The sequence below is a fragment of the Chiloscyllium plagiosum genome, chromosome 42 (assembly GCF_004010195.1).
Source record: "Chiloscyllium plagiosum isolate BGI_BamShark_2017 chromosome 42, ASM401019v2, whole genome shotgun sequence".
Classification (NCBI taxonomy): domain Eukaryota; kingdom Metazoa; phylum Chordata; class Chondrichthyes; order Orectolobiformes; family Hemiscylliidae; genus Chiloscyllium; species Chiloscyllium plagiosum.
The window spans coordinates 14,687,829-14,699,204 of record NC_057751.1 but is presented as its reverse complement, the minus strand read 5'-3'; positions in this window follow the sequence as shown (position 1 = coordinate 14,699,204).

The following is an 11,376-nucleotide window of genomic DNA, read 5'->3' as shown; positions in this document are numbered from 1 at the left end:
TCAGTACTGAGGGAGTGCCGTACTGTCTGAGGGTGAGTACTGAGGGAGTGCTGCACTGTCAGAGGGTCAGTACTGAGGGAGTGCCGTACTGCCTGAGGGTGAGTACTGAGGGAGTGCTGCACTGTCGGAGGGTCAGTACTGAGTCAGTGCCACATTGCCGGAGTGTCAGTGCTGAGGGAGTGCTGCACTGTCGGAGGGTCATTGCTGAGGGAGTGCCGCACTGTGGGAGGGTCAGTACTGAAGGAGTGATGCACTGTTAGAGGGTCAGTACTGAGGGAGTGCCGCATTGTTAGAGGGTCAGTACTGAGGGAATGCTGCACTGTTAGAGGGTCAGTACTGAGGGAGCACCGCACATTTGGAGGGTGAGTACTGAGGGAGTGCCGCAGTGTTAGAGGGTCAGCACTGAGGGAGGCCATACTGTCAGAGGGTCAGTAGTGAGGGAGTGCCGCACTGTCAGAGGGTCAGTACTGAGGGAGCGCTGCACTGTCAGAGGGTCAGCACTGAGGGAGTCCTGCATTGTCAGAAGGTCAGTGCTGAGGGAGTGCCACACTGTTGGACGGTCAGTACTGAGGGAGTCCTAGGCTGTCAGAGTGTCAGAACTGATGGAGTGCCGCACTGTCAGAGGGTCAGTACTGAAGGAGTGCTGCACGGTTGGAAGGTGTGTACTGAGGGAGTGCTGCACTGTCAGAGGGTCAGTACTGAGGGAGTGCTGCACGGTTGGAAGGTGTGTACTGAGGGAGTGCTGCACTGTCAGAGTGTCAGTACTGATGGAGTGCCGCACTGTCAGAGGGTCAGTACTGAAGGAGTGCTGCACGGTTGGAAGGTGTGTACTGAGGGAGTGCCGCACTGTCAGAGGGTGAATACTGAGGGAGTGCTGCATGGTTGGAGGGTCAGTACTGAGGGAGAGCCGCACTGTCAGAGGGTCAGTACTGAGGGAACGCTGCAGTGTCAGAGGGTCAGTACTGAGGGAGTGCCGCACTGTCAGAGGGTGAGTACAGAGGGAGTGCTGCACGGTTGGAGGGTCAGTACTGAGGGAGTGCTGCACTGTCAGAGTGTCAGTACTGTGGGAACGCAGCACGGTCAGACGGTCAGTACTGAGGGAGTGCTGTACTGTCAGAAGGTCAGTACTGAGTCAGTGCCACATTGTCGGAGTGTCAGTGCTGTGGGAGTGCTGCACTGTCGGAGGGTCATTGCTGAGGGAGGGTCGCACTGTCGGAGGATCAGTACTGAGGGAGTGCCGCACTGTTGGAGGGTCAGTACTGAGGGAGTGATGCACTGTCAGAGGGTCAGTACTGAGGGAGCGCCACACTGTCAGAGGGTCAGTGCTGAGGAAGCGCTGCACTGTCAGAGGGTCAGTGCTGAGGGAGTGCCTCACTGTTGGAGGGTCAATACTGAGGGATTGCTGCACGGTTGGAGGGTTAGTACTGAGGGAGTGCTGCACTGTCAGAGGATCAGTACTGAGGGAGTGCCGCACTGACACAGGGTCAGTACTGTGGGAACGCAGCAGTGTCGGAGGGTGAGTACTGAGGGAGTGCCGCACTGTCAGAGGGTCAGTACTGAGGGAGTGCCGCACTCTCACAGGGTCAGTACTGTGGGAACGCAGCAGTGTCAGAGGGTCAGTACTGAGGGAGTGCCGCACTGTCAGAAGGTCAGTAGTGAGGGAGGCAACACTGTCAGAGGTTCAGTACTGAGAGAGTGCTGCACCGTCAGAGGGTCAGTACTGAGGGAGTTGGATGGCAGTGCTGAGGGCTCGCCGTACAAGTGTAGAATCTCTGCTGAGGCAGCATTTGTCCATGCTCGGGGCATTCCTGAAGGAGTGCTGCAGTTGGAGGACCAATACTGCAGTCGTCTGGAAAACAGTGTTGGACTGTGAATTCCATTCAGGACAAAAGATTCCAGATTGATATGATTTTGCAGTGTTTCAGAGAGTTATCCTGTCGCCAATATTAACCCGTCAGCTACCATTAAAACAGATTGCTTGTTTTGACTTCATTGTTGTTTGTGACAGTTTGCTGAGTTGTTCATTTCCTATATTAGCGAGCTTCAAATAGACTGTGGGTTTTTGTAAAAGACCTTGGGATGGATTGAGATTCTGAAAGGGGCTATACAAATGCAATCATTCTTTATATTGCCAGGCTCCTGATCACTGCATTGTGTCTGCATTGGTGGTACAGGTTTGGTTATAGTGAACGCTCCCATTGTTCAACAGCGTGCTGAGCAGGATTTAACTTGAAGAGTGGTTTTCTTCTATGGTAACAGCGTGTGTAGATACAGCCCTGTTAGGAGACAGTGAGGGATTGGGGAACATGCTTTTCTTTCTGTCAAAATGCCACAGGACTGCACTCTAGATCCTGAAAGCAAGTCAGGTTTAAAGTCAAAATTCTCCCATATTTTAAAATCTTGCAGCTTTCAAGAAATCTTTGAGCAGCGTTTGCCAGCAAAGTAACATTGAGATTAATAGTGCTCACAGTGATCATTGTACAAGCTATCCAAAGGCTTGTGATCAAAGGTAGCATATGTTGTGAGTTGCCAAAAATTCCTGCCTTTCTGTGTAAAAGTCACATTAAAATGGCACAAGCGCACATTCAGTCAGCCTCACCATGAAACTGCTGGATTTGTGCATGAAATATAAATAAGAAAGCTTGGGCTTATATTCATCAATGGAAAGACTTTTTTTTAATGGATGGACTTCCTGTTCCTGTGATGTCATTCACTCCGACACAGAAGGAAAGTGAAATGTGGGCTGTCATCTCTGCAGGTCATCTACTGTTGCTGGGGACATACTTTTTTAAAAAATTCCTTTTTCCTTTAACTCAATCACTCTTTTTCTCTGCCTGATTTGTCCCCCCGCCCCTCCTTCACCCAATTTCCTCCACCTTTTCCTGAGATTTTATACGTCAACTGTTGAAGGAATCAACTGTTATTCCCATCATTCACAACTTCAGCTCACACCGCCAACAACTTTCGAGGGAAAAATACCTTTGAGGTGACAGGTGAGGGAAACTATCTCTCAGGGGATGGCTGTGAGATGCCTCCCTTGCTTGTAAAACCTAAACTGGTATATTTACACTTGCGTGACATTCAATAACACGGGGACCCTTGATTCCCAGAGAAATTGGGCACAGTCCCTGGCTTACTTCTGCAGATCTCAGTTGGATCAAATGTGATGGGGCAAAGAAACATTGTACAGCTCGTCAGGATAGATTCGGGAATTCCACACTCATCTATACCCACACTTCCCTTCTCGACTGCTCTAATCAGGACAGAGCAAAGTGCCGCAGCATTTGCACTTTCAACAAAAGCCCAATAGCTCTGATAGACTGCATGTTCACCTTCACAAACAGGCACACCTGCGTGGTGTGTAAGCTGCATGGTACAGTGCGAAAAGTCTTCAAGATCAGACAGAGAGACAGAAACCAGGGATACGCACACACACACACACACACAGTCTTCAGAGACGGCAGGACAAGTTGAGAAGCCATTAAAAAGGCAGAAGGTGTCTTTGGCTTTATTAAATCAGGTGCAAAGTACAAAAGCAAGAGCTGAACCTTTCGCTACCATGGGGTGAGCTCCAGGTGGAGGACTCCATTCCATTCTGAGCATCACCCTCCCTGCCCACCCCTACACATACTCTTAGGGAGGACGTCAAGGTGGAGAGGCGTTTCACTGGAGTGGCTGAGGGATGAGGGGGCTCAATTACATACAGGGACTGGTGAAACTGAAGGTGTTCTCCTTCCAATAGGGGAGGTGGGAGGGGAGACTTAACAGGGGCTTCCAACTCCCGTCGGGGTGTGACGGGCAAAACAAGGAGGATCTGTCTTCACTGGTGGGGACGTGGGGGTAATTGATTCCCGGGGAGAAAGAGAGGGAGGATGAGGAGAATTTGGGTTTTCGAAGGACGACATTGTTGTGCTCAAGAATGCATGGCCGGAAACAGTTGGAACAACAGCCTTAAAAAAGAAAGGAAAACGGAACGGGCGAATTTGTCAGCTCTCTCAATGAACAGGCACGACGGTCTCCTCCGAATCCATAACGTGTTGAAATGCGAAGTGGAGCGGGTTGGGATAAGAATCCCTCGGGATGAGAGAATGCGAGGGAGAACCGGGGGGCGGGGCTGCTCTACAACGTCCTGTGTCCGAGACAGGTCTGGTGGCCACCCTTTGCTGGCGCCGTTTCTGAACACCGTGCCCTCCGGCAGCCTGGTGTGAAAGCCCTTCCCCTCAGTGCCTGCAGCCACAACACACGCGCGCGCGCACACCGACTGGTTTCCCCTGCATCTCTCCTTGGTTGCTGGGAACTGGTGTCTTTTGAGCACAACCCCTGCCCCACACCCACCACCACCCCCACCACCCCCCTATTCTCGGTGGGCAGCAGACCCTCACCCGCACCTGCCCACGTCCTGCACAAACCCCACTTTTGTTGGTCGGTAATCTGCTCTTTTCTGTTTATTATTATTATTTAAGCTTTGCAGGTTATGTACAGTCATTGTTAGCTGTGAGGAGAGGGCTAAAGAGAGCCCGGGGTCAGTGGTGGGGGGGAGGTGGGGAATGGGTAAAGTGAGCCGCTCAGAAGATGAGGCAGCCCCAGTTGTCCTGGAAGCGTTGGGGTTGAGAGGACGGGACCGGGCTCCTTCGGCGCCATGTTCGCTCGACGTCGGCCGGGGAACGGCCGGAGCTCGTCTTGCGCCTGTCACCGTGGGGACGGCAGCCCAGCGGGCCTGCCACAGCCAGCGCCCTGCCAGGGGGCCGGGCGAGGACCAGCTCGGTGGCCACACCAGGTCCACCTGCCTGCTTGAGGTCTGCTGCGGCCTGCTCCTCACTGCAGCTCACCGAGGACGGCGTGGAGCACTGGCTGCTGCGACTGCTCCCCATCTCCTCCTCATCGTCGTCCTCCTCCTCATTGTCATCGTCATCGTCATCCTCCTCCTCTCCCTCCGCCGAACTGGCGCGGCCCTCGCCCACCACCAAGGACTGGGAAGAGGTATGGCTGCTGCCCTTCCTCCTGGCAGGCCCGGGCCTGGGCCTGCGCCTGGGCCTGGGCCTGGGCCTGGGCCTGGACTGACCCGAGGTGGACGGCAGGCTGAAGCTGCTGCTGCTGCTGTGGCCAGGGCTGCAGCGACCACTCGATTTATTGGTCTGCGTCTGGGCGTCCGACACAGCGACGGTGCATTGGCGGCGAGGCTTCTTGAGGCAGCCCCGGCCTGCTGGCCGTCCCCTCTGCCGAGGCCTGGCCTCTCCTTGCTCACAGCCGGCGGCCATCGACTCCTGGACCAGCCGCAGGTTCACCTTGGTCTCCCCGTACGACCGCTTGAGGGGATAGCCTTTCTCTCTGATCCTGCGCGGGTAGGCCTCGTCCGTGGAGCTGCACAGCTGCTGCCCCCCCTCCTTTTCCAGCTGGCCGCGGGTGCGTCTCAGCAGCATCCCCGCCCCCGGGTTCTGGCAGTCTCCCTCCCCCGGGTTTCCGCAGTCTCTCTTCCCAGTGCTCTCGCAGCCCCTCTCTCTGGGGGCCCCACAGCCCCTCTCCTTGGGCGTCTCGCAGTCACTGTCACAGCCACTCTCTCCTAGATTCTGGCAGCCCCTCTCCCTGGGGGTCTCACAGTCCCCCTCTCTGGGGGTCTCGCAGTCCCTCTCCCTGGGGGTCTCGCAGTCCCTCTCCCTGGGGGTCTCGCAGTCCCTCTCCCTGGGAGTCTCGCAGTCTCCCTCCCTGGGGGTCTCGCAGTCCCCCTCCCCGGGAGTCTCGCAGTACCCCTCCCCGGGGGTCTCGGGTTCATGCAGCCCCTCTCCCCAGGGTTCATGCAGCCCCTCTCCCCAGGGTTCATGCAGCCCCTCTCCCCAGGGTTCATGCAGCCCCTCTCCCCAGGGTTCATGCAGCCCCTCTCCCCAGGGTTCATGCAGCCCCTCTCCCCAGGGTTCATGCAGCCCCTCTCCCCAGGGTTCATGCAGCCCCTCTCCCCAGGGTTCATGCAGCCCCTCTCCCCAGGGTTCATGCAGCCCCTCTCCCCAGGGTTCATGCAGCCCCTCTCCCCAGGGTTCATGCAGCCCCTCTCCCCAGGGTTCATGCAGCCCCTCTCCCCAGGGTTCATGCAGCCCCTCTCCCCAGGGTTCATGCAGCCCCTCTCCCCAGGGTTCATGCAGCCCCTCTCCCCAGGGTTCATGCAGCCCCTCTCCCCAGGGTTCATGCAGCCCCTCTCCCCAGGGTTCATGCAGCCCCTCTCCCCAGGGTTCATGCAGCCCCTCTCCCCAGGGTTCATGCAGCCCCTCTCCCCAGGGTTCATGCAGCCCCTCTCCCCAGGGTTCATGCAGCCCCTCTCCCCAGGGTTCATGCAGCCCCTCTCCCCAGGGTTCATGCAGCCCCTCTTGCCTGGGTTCTGGCAGCCCTTCTCCCTAACCGGGGCCTCCACGTGCTTCCTTTTGCCCTGGGCCTTCCTTCCTGGCTTCAGTGTGTCAGCTGCGGTGGCCAGCGCCCCTCCCCTGATCCACCTGGAGCCCGCCCATGTCGTGTACGCCCTCAGCTCGTAGGGCATCTCCTTCGGGTAGGCCGGGCACTGGCCGCTCAGCTCGCCGGCGGAGGCACACTTCCCCTGCGATGTAGAGGCCACGTCCAGGCCCAGGCCTGCGCTCCGGGGCTCCCACGGGCTCTTGCTGGGCGGTGCAGGCGCTGGTTCTGAGGCGGTCTCCGATTTCCTGTCTGCTGCCATGATGCAGGGCCGTGGTTTCCTCTGCCGCCGCTGCCTGCGAGGGCGCCCCCTGGGCCGGGGCCGCCGACATTGAGGCCGCTGCTGAGACTGTCCGCTCTGGTATATCATCACCTTGTTCCCTGTCCTCACCTTGATTTTGGTCTGGTGTTGGCAGGACGGCTCCTGGTCGTAGCGTAGGTCCAGCCGCGAGCTGGAGGACGGAGGCAGTGGCCCCTCGAACTGTTCCCGGGCGTGTGGGCAGGCGTCTGCCTTGTCTAGCTTGTCCATTGCTCTCCTCCACTGTCCTGGCCCAGTCTCGCCTAATCAGCCAAGGGGCCCGGCCGTCTCAGAGTCCAGGTGCAGCACAGGCCCCCAGCTGCCGGCCTACCCTGAGGCCGGGGTGCACTTACACTTTGCTCCCGCCTCATCAAGTTCTGCTGCGGTTTACGGTGAAATCAGGCAGCCCTCTATCGCGTGGTGGGCATTTTGTAAGGTGAAGAAATCAGTGGGAGGGCACCGCCAGAGAGGACGAATCAGGTCACCTAGGAGAGAGAGAGAGTGCACAGCAATGTTCAACTTTACAATCCAGCTCGTTCTCACTCACTCTGTCTCTTACACAAACACACACACAAAGTTGAGGGTGCAGAAAGAGACCCCGTGTTAGCATCAGCTGAATAAACCTAATCTGCCCGTTCTAATCCCACTTTCCAATAGTTTGTGGGACTGAAGTGAAAATCTCTCCTATAGCTTGAGACCCTTCGACTCCTGTTAGCTGTGAAACAAGCTGAGCTGGAGTAGCGCAAGGCCCGAGCTGCAGTCCAAATGAATGGATGGTTTCCAGATCAAACAGGATAGCCACAGACCTTTGGATTTATAAGTGTTTTTCTTATTTCCTGTCTCATCCTTCTGCCATTTTACTTGAGTCTGTGTACTCTGGTAACTGACGTCTCTGCCAAAGGAAATACGTCTCCCCTGTCCCCGCTACACAAGCCCCTCAATCTGTCCACCTCGATTAACTCACCCAATGACTGTCCTCTGTTTTAAGGAAAACACCCCTGCCTACCCAACCTTTTTCTCTCCACAGAAGCTGCTTGACCTGCAGAGTTTTGCCCTCGCACTTGGTTATTCAGCACTGGGCAGCAGTGTTGGGAGTCCTAGAATCATACAGCACAGAATCAGACTCTTCGATCCAATCAGTTCATGCCAATGATAATCTCAAACTCAACCAGTCCCATCTGCCTGTGCTTGGCCCAAGTGAGTCCAAACCTTTCCTGTTCATGTACTTACCTAAATGTCTTTTAAACATTGTAACTGTACCTGCAACCACCACTTTGTCTGGAAATCCATTTCGCACATGAACCGCTCTGCGTTAAAAAATTGTCCCTCATGTTTTGTTAAATCTTTCTCCTCTCATCTTAAAAATACGTCCCCTAGTCTTGAAATCCCCCAACCTCAGAAAAAGATGCCTGCCATTCACCTTACCTATACCCTTCTTGATTTCATAAACCTCTCTAAGGTCACCCCTCAGCCTCCAAGGCTGCAGTGAAAAGAGTCCCAGCCCATCCAGTTGTGTCTTTTGATGTGATAATTAAACAGAGTTATCGAAACAAAACCGTTTTCAAAAAGACTACAAAATCTGGGCAGGTATCAATAAAGATTAATGACAAGTTTGCCAAAGAGAGGGGGGATAAAGTTAAAAATCACATAACACCAGGTTATAGTCCAACAGGTTAATTTGGAAGCACTAGCTTTCGGAGCACTGCTCCTTCATCAGGTAGCTGTGGAACAGGATCATTAGATGTTGGGGTGGCACAGTGGTTCAGTGGTTAGCTCTGCTGTCTCACAGTGCCAGGGACCTGGGTTTAATTCCATCCTCGGGCGACTGACTGTGTGGAGTTTGCACATTCTCTCCATGTCTACGTGGGTTTCCTCCCATAGTCCAAAGATGTGCTGGTCAGCCATGCTAAATTGCCCATAGTGTTCAATGCATTAGTCAGAGGCAAATGGGTCTGGGTGGGTTACTCTTCGGAGGGTCAGTATGGACTTGTTGGGCTGAAGGGCTTGTTTCCATACTGTCGGGAATCTAATCTAATTTATAGCAAAAGATCACAGTGTCCTGCAACTGAAATGATGTATTGAACAAACTTAGATTTCTGTAAAATCTTTCCTCTTTTAGAGTGGGTAACAAGTGTCGGTTCATTAATATGTTAATCCCAGAGCTTCTTTCAAGTCACATTCTCGAGATAACTTTATTAAAAAAGGTGGCGTCCTTTGTTACCTTTTGTTATCTCGAGTATGTGACTTGAAAGAAGTTCTAGGTTTTACACTTCAATGAGCCAAAACCTGCAACCCATTCTAAAAGATCAAAGACTTAACAGCAATGGATGTAGGTTTGCTCGCTGAACTGGAAGGTTCATTTCCAGATGTTTCGTCACTATTCTAGGTAACACCATCAGTGAGTCTCCGGATGAAGCACGGCTGATCTTTTCTGCCTTCTATTTATATGTTGGGTTCTACAGGAAATGGCATCACCAACCCAAAGATCCCCAAACATATAAATAGAAAGCAGGAAACATCAGCAGTGCTTCGTCTGGAGGCTCACTGATGATGTTACCTAGTATGGTGACGAAACATCTGGAAATGAACCTTCCAGCTCAGCGAGCAAACCTACATCTAGAACCTCAACTTGAGCTACAAATCTTCTCAAAACTCATTAACTTAACGGCAATGTCGGTTTATTCAATATATCGTTTCAGTTGCATGTTCCTGTGGTCATTTGCTATAAATTCTGTGCATTTTTGATCCTGTTCCACAGCTACCTGATGAAGGAGCAGCACTCGGAAAGCTAGTACTTACAATTAAACCTGTTGGGCTATAACCTGGTGTTGTGTGATTTTTAACTTTGTCCATCTCAGCCCAACACCAGCACCTCCACATCAAACAGAGGGAGGTCATTACAAAGGTTCATTTAGTTGAATGGGACCAGAGCAACACTTACCCGAAATGTCTTCATTTTACTTGGTACTTCAAAATTGCTTGTGGAAATGAAGTCAAAATCTCTCCTACAGCTTGAGACCCTTCAACTCCTGTGTTAGCTGTGAAGCCAGCTGAGTTGGAGTAACACCTGCACTCCCCCACCCCTTCCCCGCTTACATCCCACACAAATACCTCACCGCAAGTCAGCACAAAAAGTCCTGGAAATGAGACTGGCCGAGAGACATCACAGAACCAATGGATAAAACGAGACGGAGAAAAGTGAAACAGTCAGAGTGACACGTGACACACATGGGCTGAGGGAGATGGAGAGAAAGTTCAGACAGGAAAGACAGAAAGAAAGCAGTGCGAGACAGCCAAAGGACGGGGAGAGAGAATGGCACTGCATGTCTCGGGATTTTGAGGTTTTAGTTTGATAGTTCTTTTGTGGGACACCGCTGACTATGGCAGTATTTATTGCCGAGAGGACAGTTAACAGTCAACCACATTTCTGTCAGTCTGGAGTCACACGAGGAAAGAGCAGCAGTTTCCTTCCCTAAGGGACATCAGCGAACCAGATGTTTTCCTTTTGACAATTGACATTGGTTTCACAGTCATTGTTCGACTCTTAATTCAAGATTTGTGAAATCGTCAAATCAAGCAGCTTCATCATAAAGAAATCGTCTCTGACTAATTAGAAGTTTTTTTCGAGGAACTAGAGTGGATCGAGAGGAACTAGCAGATGTGTTATATGTGGACTTTAAGAAAGCTTTCGACAAGGTAGCTCACAAAAAGTAACATCATAAGAGCCCAAGGTGATGGGGGTAGTAGTTTTGACATGGATAGAGAATTGGCTAATGGAAAGGACACAGTGATTGGAGTTAAGGAAGTCTTTCTCAGGTTGGTAATCCCTGTTCCGAGTGGGATTCTACAGGGATCAGTGTTGGGACCGCAACTGGTTACAATTTTCGTCAACGACTTGGAAGGAAGAGGAGTGTGTCGTGTGGCCAGATTTGCAGGCGACACAAAAACGAGATGGAAAGGCAGGTTGCGAGGGGGATACAACAAGTTGGCAAATGGAGTTCATTTCGGAAAGGAGAACAACAGAACAGAGCACAACTTAAATTGATAACAGCTGCAGAATGCTGCAATACAAAGGGACTTTGGGGGAGCCTGTGCACAAGGCACAGAAAGCTAGCATAGCACACAGGTAAGCAGGTCATAAGGAAGGCTAATGGAACATTGGCCCTTATTTCAAGGGGGTTGGAGTACGAGAGTAGGGAAGTCTTACTGCAATTGGACAAGGTGCTGGTGAGGCCATATCAGGAGCACTGTGAGCAGTTTTGGTTCCCCTTATTTAAATAAAGATAATGTTTCATGTGGAGGCAGTTCAGAGAAGGTTCACGAGGATGATCCCGGGTAGGGAGGGATTTTCTGAAGATCAAAGACTAAACAGGTTGGGAAAGTACCAGTAGAGCCATAGAGACGTACAGCATGGAAACAGACCCTTCGGTCCAACTTGTCCATGCCGATCAGATATCCCAACCTAATCTAGTCCCACCTGCCAGCATCCGGCCCATATCCCTCCAAACCCTTCCTATTCATACACCCATCCAAATGCCTCTTAAATGTTGCATTTGTACCAGCCTCCACCACTTCCTCTAGCAGCTCATTCCATACACGTACCACCCTCTGTGTGGAAAAGTTGCCCCTTAGGTCTCTTTTAT